Raw genomic sequence first — 13,988 nt, 5'->3', positions numbered from 1 at the left:
GTGTTGAGGATTATTGTGGAGGAGGTGTTGTCACCTATCCTTACAGATTGCAGTCTGTGGGTCAGGATGTCAAGGATCCAGTTGCAGAAGGGGGAGCAAAGTCCTAGGTCTTGGAGTTTGGAGATGAGTTTGGTTGGAATTATGGTGTTGGAAGTGGAGCTAAAGTCAAGAAATAGGAGTTAACATAGGTATCCTTATGATTCAGATGTTGCAGGGATTAGTGTAGGGCCAGGGAGATGGCATCTGCTGTGGACCTATTATGATAGCAGGTGACTTGTAGTGGGTCAAGGCAATCTGGAAGGCTGGATTTGAAGTGTGCCACTAGTAATGCCTTGAAGCACTTCATAATGAAGCATGTCAGAGCCAACAGGCAGTAGTCATTAAGGCACATTGCCTAATTTTACTTTTGCACCGGGATGATAATGATCTTCTTGAAGATTTGAGAACCTCACATCGTAGTAAGGAGAGGTTAGCGATGTCCACAAATACTCCTGCCATCTGGTCTGCACAGAATCTGAGTGCACAGCGGGGTCTCCATCAGGGTCAGTCACTTTCACCCTCAAGAAGGCCACTCTGATATCTCGAGCAGTGACAGATGAATCCGAGGCTGCGTTGGGATGGGTGATATCATTCCACTGACCTCATGTTCAAAATGAGCATAGAGCTCATAGGGGAGGAAAGCATTGTTGTCATGGAATCTACTTGACTTCGCTTTGTAGCCTGTTATGTCCTATAAGCTTTGCCACAATTGACATGTGTTCTTGTGGTTAGTCTGGAACTGTAGTTTAGTCTGGTATTGTCTTTTCGTGTCCCTGATAGCTTTGCAAAAATCGTACCTAGATTTCCTGTATAGGTCAGGATCACCCAACTTGAACGCCTCAGACCTGGACTTCAGTAGGGAGTAGATCCATGGCTTCCTGTTGGAGAACAATTGGATAAACTTCTTTGACACTTACTGATGAAGTCTGTGATGGTAGTGGCATTTGCATTTAGGTTGGTTGCTGAGGTCTTAAAAATGGGCCAGTCCACCAACTCCAATCAGTCACGTAAGGACTCATCCATTACCTCAGATCAGCATCGTACAACTTTCTGTTCCGGATACTCAAGCTTCAGTTTCTGTTTTTGAGCTGGGAGAAGGAGCACAGCCTTATGGTCTGATTTGCCAAAATGTGGGTGGGGCAATGGAGTGATAGGTGTCTTTGATGGCAGTGTAGCAATGGGTGTTTGGGCCTCTGTGGGACAGAAGACATATTGATGTTATCTTGGTAGCACACTGTTGAGGTTGGGCTGGCTGAAGTTACCAGCTACGATGAACAAAGCTTCGGGGTATTCTGTCTGAAGGTTATTTGTAGTGGTGTATGTTTCATCAAGTGCACTGTTCATTTCCACATGGGCTGGGATGTAAACTGCTGTCAGGGCAGTTGGTAGGGACGGCACTTCACCGTTAGATATTATAGGTCCGGGGAGCAGTAACTCACCAGAGTCCTCACATCCGAGCATCAAGAGGCAGATCCTTCCACCCCTTTCCTTGCCCGAAGATGCTGTGCAGTCCATCTGGTGAATTGAGAAACCCTCAGGTTGTAAGGCACAAGAGGGATTGTTTTCACTTGTGAAAGGATCAAGAATGGGAGGACATGGCAAATAGTTAATGGCAAAAAAATAGAATGTTTTCACGCAGTGCGTGATTAAGACCTGGAATGCACTTGTTGAGCATATGGTGATAGTAGGTTTAGTCGAGGCATTCAAAAACAAACTGCATTATGAAGAAAAAGCACCACATGAAAAGTTTATTCAGGGAGCTGCTGCAGACACCTTTTGCTGCATTGCAATAATTCTTTGATTTTTGTGATCTTAATCCCATCATTCTTTCATTTTCTTTATTTCTCTTTTTGTGTCTGATTTGACATTGAATTTATCTGCTTTATTTCACTCTGCTTCTCAGTTGTTCCTGTGTTTAATTCTCCTTGGTTAGGGAGATATGCAGTTGCCCCGCCCCTGTTCATTCAGAAACTGTTTCCTTCATTGCACCATTAATAGGTTGTACTTTCATTAGAAATTCTGATGAGAGGTCACTGTTTTAAAATAAAGGGTAGCAGATGAGGAGAAATTACATCTCTCAAAGGGCTGTGAATCTGTGGAATTCACTTCCCCAGAGTAAAGTGGATGCTGGAACATTGAGTAAATTTCCAGGAGGAGATAAACAGATTTTTAATTAGTAATGGGTTGAAGGATTATATGGAACAGGCAGGAAAGTGAAGTTGAGGCTGAGATGAGATCAGCCATGATTATATTAAAGAATGGAATAGGTTTGAGGAGCTGAACAGCCTACTTTTGCTCCTTGCTCTTATTAAAACAAAATGCCACAGTTCAAAGAGATGATCATAGAATCCCTACAGGGAAGTTGGATGCTATTCAACCCATCAAGTCTGTGCCAACCCTCCAAACAGCAAGCCCACCCAGACCCCCTTAACCCCCATCTTTAGACTGTGAGCAGAAACCACAGCACCTGGCAGAAACCCATGCAGACAATGGGAGAACATGCAGACTCCAGAGACAGTCACCCAAGGCTGGAATCAAACCCAAGTCCCTGGTGCTGTGAGACAGCAGTGCTAACCACTGAGCCAGGGCGCTGCCCTCATTATTATTCTGTTTATTTCAACCCACCTTTTTTTAAACACACGTGGATTAGTTGTTGTAACAGCTGTTGTGTCATTGATGGTGTTTTAAAGGACAAAGCATTGATTAGACTATTTACTTAGGAACTTGGGGCTGGCTCCTTCTTAGAACGGTAGTTACTCAGCATAAATGGCAGACGTTAAGCAGGACCATGTAGCAGAAATCTTGTCAGGGACATCCTAAGTCCTGTGACATTTCGGTTCCTAAAATAGTGAAATGTGTGCTTTGTTGTTTAATCTTCCTACAGGTCTCTCAAAGGACAACAGTTCTCTTTGAAGGGTTGAAGTCTGCCTTTTTCTTCCAGGAAGACCAGCTGGAACCACTTAATTTTTAAGTAAATGCATCTGAACAGAGTTCATGGTGAACAGATTTGCTGGGTCAGCCCATTTGTATATTTTATACGAAGGGACTGATTACGTAGAAGCTCCAGTATGAATCATATCTCAAATATTTTGGCATAAAACTTTGATAGCTCATGTGAAAATGGGCACAGAGACTGTAACATGTAATTAACCCCCATCATTTCAATAACACAAGCAGCATGCAAACTTCATGCTGCCTGCTCATTTAAATAATAGTGCCACACATCTTAGTATTGATTGTGCCATTAAGTGATTTAGGAGGGGTCTCAAGTTTGTGCAAGGCAGCCACATCTTAAAGCTAGCCTGCAGTCCTTAAAAATCAGCCTTTGCCACTTAAAGGGAAGATACATTTCGGCTACATCAGAGTCTAAAAGTGGTAACAGAGAAATTAATGGGAATGTGTCCCAAGCGCTGGAAGTCTTGGTGGGAAGATGCAAAGGAGGGAGATTCACCCCCCAGGGGGCCAAGAGTCCTCCATCCAAGTGAGTGAAAGCAGGGAGCCATTAGTCAAGGCCAACAGCCTATTTCAGATGATCTGATGCAGTACTGCAAGAAGTTTAAAGACTGTACATGACTGGTCATGGGTAGTGAATGCATCATCACATGACATTTACTCACAAACTAATCACAAGCTTCCATTCATCACACATCCTTCACTCTTCTACCAGCATCTCTGTCAACCAAGGCGCATACCTCATGTACATAACTTCAGCTTGCCTTCACAAGTTTAATATTGCCATCAGCAGTCCATGCATATCTAACGTAGGTGTTTTCTAATCACCCTGTTCCGAGATGTTAAGACAATGCTCTGGAGCAGGTGGGACTTGACCCCGGGCTGCCTGGCTCAGAGGTAGGGACACTACCACTAAACACAAGGTCCCTTCTCACAACTTGTATAAATTGCCAGTTAATTACTTTCACAGGCACGTTACCTAATACATTGCACCATGCTCATTTATACACTTACCCCTCTCTTGCAAGATAATGTTAGAATGGTTAGAATTAGCTATATTGTCACATATACTCACATGAATACGTGAAAAGTTTACTAGTCGCACTTACAGCACCATCTTAGGTACAAAGATACGTCAGTACAGATTCTTGAGTACAAATTCTTCTGAAAATAAAATATAAAAATAAAGAAATAAAAAGTCCAGCATTGCAGACTTTCAAAAGTACAAAATCATAGTAATAAGTTAGAAAAATAAAGAACTAAAAGGTTCAGGATAACAGTCCTTCCACTATAGTGTAATGAAAAAAGGAAGAAATGTTTAAAAAAGAGAAAATAAGACAAAGTCCGTCTTAGTCCATTTCATGGCTCTGGCCTCGAGGACCCGACCACCCACTCCACGGTTGGAATCCTGGGCTGAACTCCCGCGATGCCGAAGAAAAGCCGCATGGAGTCACAGACCAACACCGAAGCTGCTGAAAGGAGTCCCAGGCTGATCATTAGACTTTCGGGCCTGGACCCACCTTGGCTTCAAAACCGCCGCTGAAACAGCTTAGTCGAAGGATCCACCAGGAGGGAGCCACGAGGAATGGCCGGATCCACACCTCATTCTGCCATGCAGCAGCCTCTCGGAGCCTACCTCCTTACCTAACATCTGTGGTAGGTAAGTTACTTGAGAAGATTCTGAGGGATAAGATATACATGCATTTGGAAAGACAGGGTTTGATTAGGAGTAGTCAGCCTGGCTTCATGTGTGGGAGATCATGCCTCACAAATCTGTTGGAGTTCTTTGATGAAGTGACTACGAAGGTTAGTGAGGGCAGGACAGTAGACGTAGACTTTATGGATTTCAGTAAGGCCTTTGATAAGGTTCCACATGGTAGGCTGATCTTGAAGGTTAGATCGTGTGGAATCCAGGGAGAGCTGGCAAATTGAATAGATTTCTGAAGGGTCTAGGCCCAAAATGTCAGCCTTCCTGCTCCTCTGATGCTGCTTGGCCTGCTGTGTTCATCCAGCTCTGCACCTTGTTGTCTCAGATTCTCCAGCATCTGCAGTTCCTACTATCTCTGATACAATTTTAACCCCATTGCGAAGCCTCTTCTAAAGATGCCTAGCCTGAAGAAGTTACCCTCCTCCCTCCGGACAAACTTCAGGGGACCTCTCTCCCACTGCAACTCTCTCGTAATCTCTTCGGCCTTGAAACTGCTCGACCATGTCCTGAAGCAAACCAGGTACTACAGCCACATCACCTTTCTTAATACCTGCCTACGGAACCATTTCTGATGAAGGGTCTAGGCCCGAAACGTTAGCCTTCCTGCTCCTACGATGCTGCTTGGCCTGCTGTGTTCATCCAGCTCTGCACCTTGTTGTCTCAAATTGAATACACAATTGGTTTGCTGGTAGGAAGCAGAGAGTAATAGTGGAAGAATGCTTGTCAGACTGGAAGCCTGTGACTAGTGGTGTGCTTCAGGGGTCAGTGCTGGGCCCTTTGCTGCTTGTTATCTATATCAACAATTTGGTTGAGAATGTACAAGGCATGTTAGTAAGTTTGCGGCTGACACTAAAATAGGTGGTATCATGGACAATAAGGAAGGTTATCAGAAATTGTAGCAGGATCTTGATCAGCTGGGGAAGTGGGCCAAGAAATAGCAAATAGAGTTTAATATAGATAAGTGTGAGGTGTTGTATTTTGGAAAGTCAAATCAAGGCAGGAGTTTCATGGCGAATGGTAGGGCCTTAAGGAGTGTACTGGAACAGAGGGACCTTGGAGTTCAGATGCACAGTTCTCTCAAAGTGTAGTCACAGGTAGACAGGGCAGTGAAGTAGACTTTAGGCACACTGGCCTTCATCAGTCAGGGCATTGAGTACAGAAGTTGGGAAGTTACGTTGCAGTTGTACAGGATATTGGTGAGGCCGCACTTGGAGTATTGTGTTCAATTTTGGTCTCCCTGCTATACGAAGGATGTTACTAAACTGGAAAGAGTGCAGAAGAAATTTACAAGAATGTTGCCAGGACTCAAGGGATTGAGTTATATGGAGAAGTTGGATAAGCTTGAACTTTTTTCTGTAGAGCATGGGGGACCGAGGGGGGATCTTAAAGAAGTGTATAAGATCATGAGAGACTTGGATGGGGTGAATGGACTCATTCTTTTTCCCAGGGTTGGGGAATCGAGGACTACAGGCCATCAATTTAAGGTAAGAGGGAAAAGAATACATGGGAACCTGAGGGGCAACTTTTTTACGCAGAGAGTGGTATGCATATGGAATGAGCTGCCAGCAGAATTGGTTGAAGCAGGTACATTAACAACATTTAGAAGGCATTTGGATGAATACATGGATAGGAAAGGTTTAGAAGGATACGGGCCAAGTGCAGGGAAATGGGGTTAGCGTGGATGGACATTTTTTGTCGGTATGGACCAGTTTGGGCCAAAGGGCCTGTCTCCTTGCTGTAGGACTCTATGACTCTACCCAAAGCTGCCAAAAGAAGATAAGATAAACTTGATGTTAGATTAAAAAAATAAACAAAAGGATGCGGCAGGCCTGGTGATAGAAGCATATGGACCAGGAAACCAAGCATTTCCTGCCCTCCCGCTGCCATCTTGAAGTACCCTCTAATAAAATGTGTCCCATAATGGGAAGCAGCAGCATCTAACTGGCAGGGAGCAAGCTGGGAGCTGTCTGGTGTCACTTATGGAGGGGACAATGTTGATAATCACTAGGATTCACTCTGTAGATATTCAACATGCAGATAGAGTCCGTAGATATACCTCACCAAAGCCCTCAGAAAGTGTTTGACTGTACCTGAAGTGAATACATATGACAGCAGAATCATTTTGGTACCAAAATGGCACTACATAACTACTGATACTTGCAGAGACCAATTGTTACCATTTACAGATTTAGAAAGATGCTTAAATATTGCAAATGTTATTCATGTATATACTACTTAAAAAGTGAGTTACTATAGTAAAATATCAGTTGATATGTAGGCTAGATCCAAGTTGATTGATTACAGTGTATGTTATAGAGCTGGTTGACACTGATGCAACCCTAAGTAAATTCCCTTCAGTTCCTTGAAGGCAAAGGGAATTTGGATGTCTCTACTTTTTCCAAATGAAATTATGGCTTAACTCCTACATTGAAAAAATATAATCTTGCAGATAAAATGAATTAGCCTCTTTTCACTGCCTGGGATCACTGTCTTTAAGATGCAGTGGCAATTGCTAGAGCTGGGCTCTCTTCCTCTGCGGTGCTAGACTCAAACTGCCTTACTGGGCTCCCTTGTGGATTAATAAGTTATCCACACCCTCTCCTGTATGTTTTAGTTGTGTGATGGCTGTATCGATTTGTTTCATTTCCGTGATGTCGAAGTGCTAGGGTGGACAAGATGAGAAATCACACAACACCAGGTTATAGTCCAACAGGTTTATTTGAAACCACACACTTTTGGAGCCTCACTCCTTCTTCAAGTGTTAGTGGCAGAGGTAGTATCAGACACAGAATTTATAAGTAAAAGATTAAAGGGTCACACCACTGATGAGTATGTATTAAACAAACCTAAGATGCTGTTAAATCTTTAATCAGTTGGAAGGTTTTAATTGATTAATATGTATATGTAAATCCCCAAATTCCTTTCAAGTCACTGTCCTGAGAGACCTAAGGTTTCATCAGTGTAAAGAAGAGGTGACATTTTAGGTCAAACAATGCATGTTAGGTGTGAGGCCTTGTCTAGAATATACATATACATATACACAGTCAATCAGTTAGTCAGTCAGTCAGTCAATGTGCCATAAGGAGTCACCTGACTTTCTGGAATTCATTTTTGTGAAGGCACAGTGTCCATATTTCATTTGGCTTTCTTTCCAAAAGTAAACTGCTCACCTCCAAATTAACTTTATGGGCATGACATGGCCATCATAGTGGTCATGTATTAATGCCATGTGGTGTGCTGTTTGTGTTGAGAATCATGGCAACAAAAATGAAACAGAAATTACTAAACTCGGAGAAAAAAAAAAAATCAATCATATATTATAAATGAATAATAGATACCAAAAGTAACAATTTTAAGACTTTAAGGTTCCACATTTTCAGATAAGTACTCTAAAAATGTATGCACATCTTTGTGGGTGCCAGCAATAATACTGACTGGTTGATTTATCTTTACCACTACCATCTGAGAGGACTTGCTATTCCTTCACTATCACTGGGTCAAAATCCTGCAACTCTCTCCCTAACAGCGCTGAATGAACCCATATCACCTATATGGGGAGGCAATGGCCTAGTGGTGTTATTGCTAGACTGTTAATCCAAAGACCCAGATACTGTCCTGGGGACCAGGTTCAAATCCTGCCATGGCAGATGGTGGAATTTGAATTCAATAAAAATTCCAGATGATTTTTTTTTTTTTTTTTTTTTAAAAACAGTCTAATGATGACTGTGAATCCATTGTTGATTGTCAGGAAAACCCATCTGGTTCACTAATGTCCTTTAGGGAAGGAAACTGCCATCCTTACCTGGTCTGGCCTACATCTGACTCCAGAGCCACAACAATGTGGTTGACTCTGAAATGCCCTCTGGGCAATTAGGGATGGGCAATGAATGCTGCCCATTCAGCGATGCCCTCATCCCATGAAAGAATAAAGACACATGAACTGCTTTGGTTCAAGAAGGCAACTCATCAACTTTCTGAAGAGTAGGTAACAGTGAATGCTGCCCAAGCTAGTGATATCCATATCCAGTGAATAAATAGAAAAACAGAACTGAATCATGAATCCCTGCAAAGTTCTTTCTGATTCACACACCATTCTGACTTGGAATTGTATCACTCACTGTTACTAATGTCACTGTGTCAAAAGTCTGGAACCCTCTTCCCAATAGCACTGTGGGTGCACCTATACCAGATGGACTGCAGCATTTCAAGGAAGTTGCTTGACACCACCTTGTCCAGGAAATAAAGGAAGGCAACAAATGTTGACCTTGCCAGCAATGCATATATCACAGGGAAGAATAAAATACACAGGGCAGGGGAACATTGCAAAGGTAAAATTATTGAAATCTTGCCTCACTAAGCAGTCTCAGTCAGACTCCTGAATCTCAGCAGATAAGACAAGCTTCAGTGAGATTCCCTTCGTCTGTATTTTGAATCGATCTGTTAGAACATGTTATCACACATCTCTGGAACAGATGGGATTCTGAATCCAGACCTTCTGACCAAGAGGCAGGGACACTACCATTGCACAATAAGTCTCAGAGAGAGACCCTTTCTACGATCCTTATAATTAGGCCACTGCATTTTACAAGTATTATTTTATGAAAATAATACTTCTATAATAAAGAATATTATAGCAAATGTATAGCACAATTGTATTGTATTAAACAGAGCATGAAACTATTGAGAGACAAAGTTCAGTAGACCTTCCAGAGAGAAAGGGAGCTGGTGCCAATGGAGAATAATACTCACAGCTGGCCCTTGGAACCTGCAGTGCCAAAAACATTTAATGACCTCATGAAGTAGTCAAGGTCACTGAAGGAATCTTCATATCACATTATTCTCACTAAACCACCAGCCTCTCACCCTACTTAAGGACCATATCCTCATCACACCTATCAGTATTCATCAACCTTCAAGACTCATGCCTAACATTCACATATTTCATGTCAACCACACACCGTCTGCCAGGAATGTCAGCCTCCCCAGCCACTGCTCTTGCTCCAGTTATAACCAGCTCTGCAGTTATGGAAGGCACAAAGTTTACAGATGAGAAACAGTCCACCTGGCTCTCACCTTCACCTGGTCCACCTCGGATTCCTCCCTTCCCTTCCATGACATCGCTGTTTCCATTTCTGGAGATATGTTGGCCACTGATATCCACTACAAACCCACTAACTTCCACAGTCACCTTTCAGCTCAGTCCACCCATTCTGTCCTACTTTCATTATCACTTCTTCAGCTTCTCTGCTGTCCTGGCCACCTCATCTGTCTATCTTTTTCGTATCTCTCTCTTTCTCTGAGCTCTGTTTCCACCTTCAAGCAGCTTCAGGGAGAGCTTCTTTCCAGCCATTATCAGATTGTTGAATGGGCTCTAGCCTCAAATAATGTAACCTGCAATGTAACCTGTACGCGTCCAAGTCTTTTTGATCTGTACATCCTTTGCCTGCTGTGATCTGCCTGTACCGCTCGTAAACAAAGCTTTTCAATGTATTTCGGTACATGTGACAATAAAATCAATCTCTCTTCCACCTCTAAGATGACCACAACTGGTGTTCTTAAGAAAAAAACTTCATTACCAATTCAGTGAGTGTTTAACTGTTTAATTGCAGTTTAATTAAAATACATACAGGCAGGTTTTCTTGTAAGTTGTAAAATAAATGTATTACACCTAATACTCAATCTGAATAAAAATACTAAAGTCCACATAGAAAAGTTCAAACACACATACTCTCCCATTTTATAATGTGTGATGTTGGAATTGTTTGAATGAAGAAAGTCAATTGTATGTGAATTCTGTAGATTGATGGTTCCAGACTCGACCTAATGGTCTTTCTGAATTCCATGTTGAGTTGATTTAAAGATGTGGACGCATAATTTCTGTTTTTTTTCCTGAAGTTAGCAGCTTCCGTGTTAGTATTTAAGACACAGCTTGCAGTATCTGGGGTGGTCAAAAAACAGGCAAGGCAATAAGCTTGTAGGATGGCAAGAGAGAGCACCCACTTAGGGACTCTCTGGTCTCATTCTTTGGAGAAGCAGCTTATTCAAAACACAAAATGGATGACCTCATTTAATCGTCATCCTCGTTTCATGTGGAATCTCTCCCACAGCCTCCCAGCTCATAGTTGTCCAACCCCGTAGTTCTATCTTCTTCCAAAAAAATCAGTAAACAGGATGGCCTGGACAGACCCATTGTTTCCACCTGTTCCTGCCCCATGAAACGCAACTCAATTCTCTATATAGTCTCTTCCCACTTACATCTGCGATTTGTCTGATACTTTACATAAGTTTCAAAATTTCCAGTTCTCAGACTCCAGCCACCTCCTCTTTACCACGGACATGCAATCCCTTTACACATCCAACCCCCATCAGGATGGTCTCAGGGCTCTTTGATTCTTCCTGGAAAATAGGCCTGAACCATTCCCATTCACCACCACCCTCCTCTGGTTGGCCAAGCACATCCTCACTTTGAACAACTTCTCTTTTAACTCCTCTCACTTTCCTCAGATCAAAGTTGTGGCCTTGGGCCCCAATTATGCCTGTCTATTAGTGGAGTACGTGGAACATTCCTTGTTCCAGTGCTATACAGGTTACTTCCCACAACTCTTTCTCCAATACATCAATAATGTCATCGGTACTGCTACTCTCTCTTATTCAGAACTGGAAAAACTCATCAATTTTGCTTCCAATATGCACCTGGCCCGCACCTTCACTTGGTCCATCACCGATTCCTCCTTTCTGTTTCTCTCTTCTCTCTCCGTTTCTCTCTCTTGCCATCCTACAAGCTTGTTGCGCCTTGCCTGTTTTTTGACCACCCCAGATGCTGCAAGCTGTGTCTTAAATCCTAACACGGAAACTGCTAACTTCAGAAAAAAAGACAAATTATGTGTCCACATCTTTAAATCACCTCAACACGGAATCCAGAAAGACCATTGGGTCCAGTCTGCAGGGCTTCTGAGTAGTCAAGACAGCAGGACCATTGTTTTTCCAGGCAGATGGCCTGGTCAACAATGTTTTAGGTTCATGAGCTTCCAATGGACACGCACTCTCACCCAATGAGAGAAAAGTCCTGAACCCATGTGCGACTGGGGGATCTAACCTTTTCCCCAAGAAACCAGGCTTTTTCCCCCCCCCGCAAAAGGGCTGATGTGAGAATGGGCTAAATGAAATAAATGAATACATGTGGCTGCTGCCAGACTAAAACATATTCACTGATAACCTGCTCATGTCATAAAGTGTATCACTAGCTGCAGATTTATGGAAGACCTGGTGTATATCCTCAATGTATAGTAGCCCCACAGTGTCTGGCAACAGCATCTGCAGCATTGGGAGTTCAGGTGCCATGACAAAGGTGCTTTCTGTTTATTGAATGAGGAAACAATATTCTGGCATTGTCTGAAGTAGATGATCTCTGTGATCTCATAAAGGTGTCAGAAAATAGCGCACTAAGAAATAATGGGGAGCCTTCCTTTGGAAAAAATTCCCTGTTTTAAAATCATTTAACAAAAACTTACCTGTCATTGAACTTAATGCAGACCTCAAGTGGCTCTCATCAACAGAGACATGGCTTCATGGCAGTTTACATCACTTGTCCCAATGTGTTTCACTTGTTGCAGGAAGTAGTAGTTTTTCCTTGTTGACTATGAACTAATTGAATTCATATTTTTTTGGTACAGCCAGCAGTTCAACTGCATTAACAGTTTTGCTCCTGGCTGGGCCATCATATATTGTAATCCTTTGCAATGATATTGTCACAAACTCATTAGATATTGGTTTGTCTCTGCAGGCAGCAAGACTTGGACAACATTCAGCTTAAGCTGAAAAAGGGCAATAACCATTTACCCCACAAAAATGTCAGACTAAACCACCTCCAACAAGAGGGGAGGCAGCCATATTCCCAGCAAAACATTGATCTCCCCTAATGGTAGGTGAGTCATTGCTGGACCATTAATACAGAAATCTGGATAATGTGCTCTGGGGATGTGGGTTCAACTTTGCCATGGCAGACAGTCCATTGGAATTCAATAATAAAATCTAGAATCAATAGCTTAATGACTATGAAACTATTGGCAATTGTCAGGAAAAACCCATCTGGTTCACTCTTGAAAGAAATCTGCCAAGTTTACCTGGTCTGGTCCACATGTGACTTCAAACCCATAGCAATGTGCAAACAACATCAATGATGAAACATAACAAACGATAAGACAGACAGTAATCCCGACACTGACCAGAAGGAGCGAACTCAACACCCTCAACACATTGGAAAGGCAAGCCCTGGAAGGACTGAAGAAGGACAAGAACATCACCCGCAGACAAAGGGTGCATGACAGCAATACTAAATAAAAGGGACTACACATCCAAGGCACAGGCACTGCTTGCCGATGAAAAGACATACCGGCCAGTACAGACTAACCCAACACTGCAACTAGGCAACAAAATCCTCTACACTCTAAAAAGACTCAAACAAACCGGACAGATCAACAAAGCAGACTTCTTAAGAATGAAACCCGAAGGAACCAACACACCCCGATTCTATGGCCTCCCGAAAGAACACAAACCAGAAGTACCCCTTTAGACCCACAGTCTCCCTACCAGGCATGCCATTTCACAGATTAGCCAAGGAACTACAAAGGAGACTCAGGCACCTGCTCAACAAGTCTCCCCACTCAATCCACTCAGCCCAAGAATTCCTTGATTCCATCAAAGACACAAGGATAGATGATAAGGAGACAATGATATTGTTTGATGTCACTGCCCTATTCACTTCAATAGACATACCACTAGCAAAGGAAACAATGACAGCACTACTGGAACAAGAACAAGACCCCAGTGAAACCATCTCCACAGACATGTTGAAACTACTGGACCTCACCACCCACTTCACTTTCAACGGCCAAACATACGAACAAATCAACGGGACACCCATGGGATCACCTATCTCCAGACTTATAGCCGAGGCAGTGATGCAAAAGGACAGCCCTTCCGCTAATCCAACCAAAACTATGGTGGACGACACCTTTGTCATCATTAAACCGACCAAACTAGAGGAGACACACAAACTAATAAATAACACCCTCACCGGAATAAAATTCACCAGAGAAGAGAAGAACAAACAGCTCCCATTCCTGGACGTCATGGTAGAGCGCAAGACAAATGGGGATCGCCAAACGAAAGTACACAGAAAAGCCACACACACTGACCAGGTACTGAACTTCAACAGTAACCATCCTAACACACACAAATGAAGCTGCGTGCGAACATTATTTAAACGGGCGACAACACACTGCAACAA

At 42.8% G+C, this 13,988-nt stretch overlaps 1 long non-coding RNA gene across 4 annotated transcripts in view; it reads left to right on the top strand.

Annotated features, from left to right (window-relative positions):
* LOC125487668 overlaps window positions 1-12,984 on the top strand; it is an 89,635-nt gene extending 76,651 nt beyond the window's left edge. For 2 of the 4 annotated variants that reach the window (XR_007266025.1, XR_007266023.1), the window contains exon 6: window positions 12,483-12,984. This is a non-coding gene — a long non-coding RNA (uncharacterized LOC125487668). Of the gene's footprint in view, window positions 1-2,923; window positions 3,048-12,482 lie in introns of those variants that run through there. The other 2 variants (XR_007266020.1, XR_007266026.1) reach the window with 1 other exon arrangement.
* Window positions 12,985-13,988: the final 1,004 nt, after the last annotated feature.

Source organism: Rhincodon typus, chromosome 3 (assembly GCF_021869965.1).
Source record: "Rhincodon typus isolate 14 chromosome 3, sRhiTyp1.1, whole genome shotgun sequence".
Lineage (NCBI taxonomy): Eukaryota > Metazoa > Chordata > Chondrichthyes > Orectolobiformes > Rhincodontidae > Rhincodon > Rhincodon typus.
Note: the sequence above shows the minus strand (reverse complement) of the source record. Positions and strands in the feature narration are given on the sequence as shown.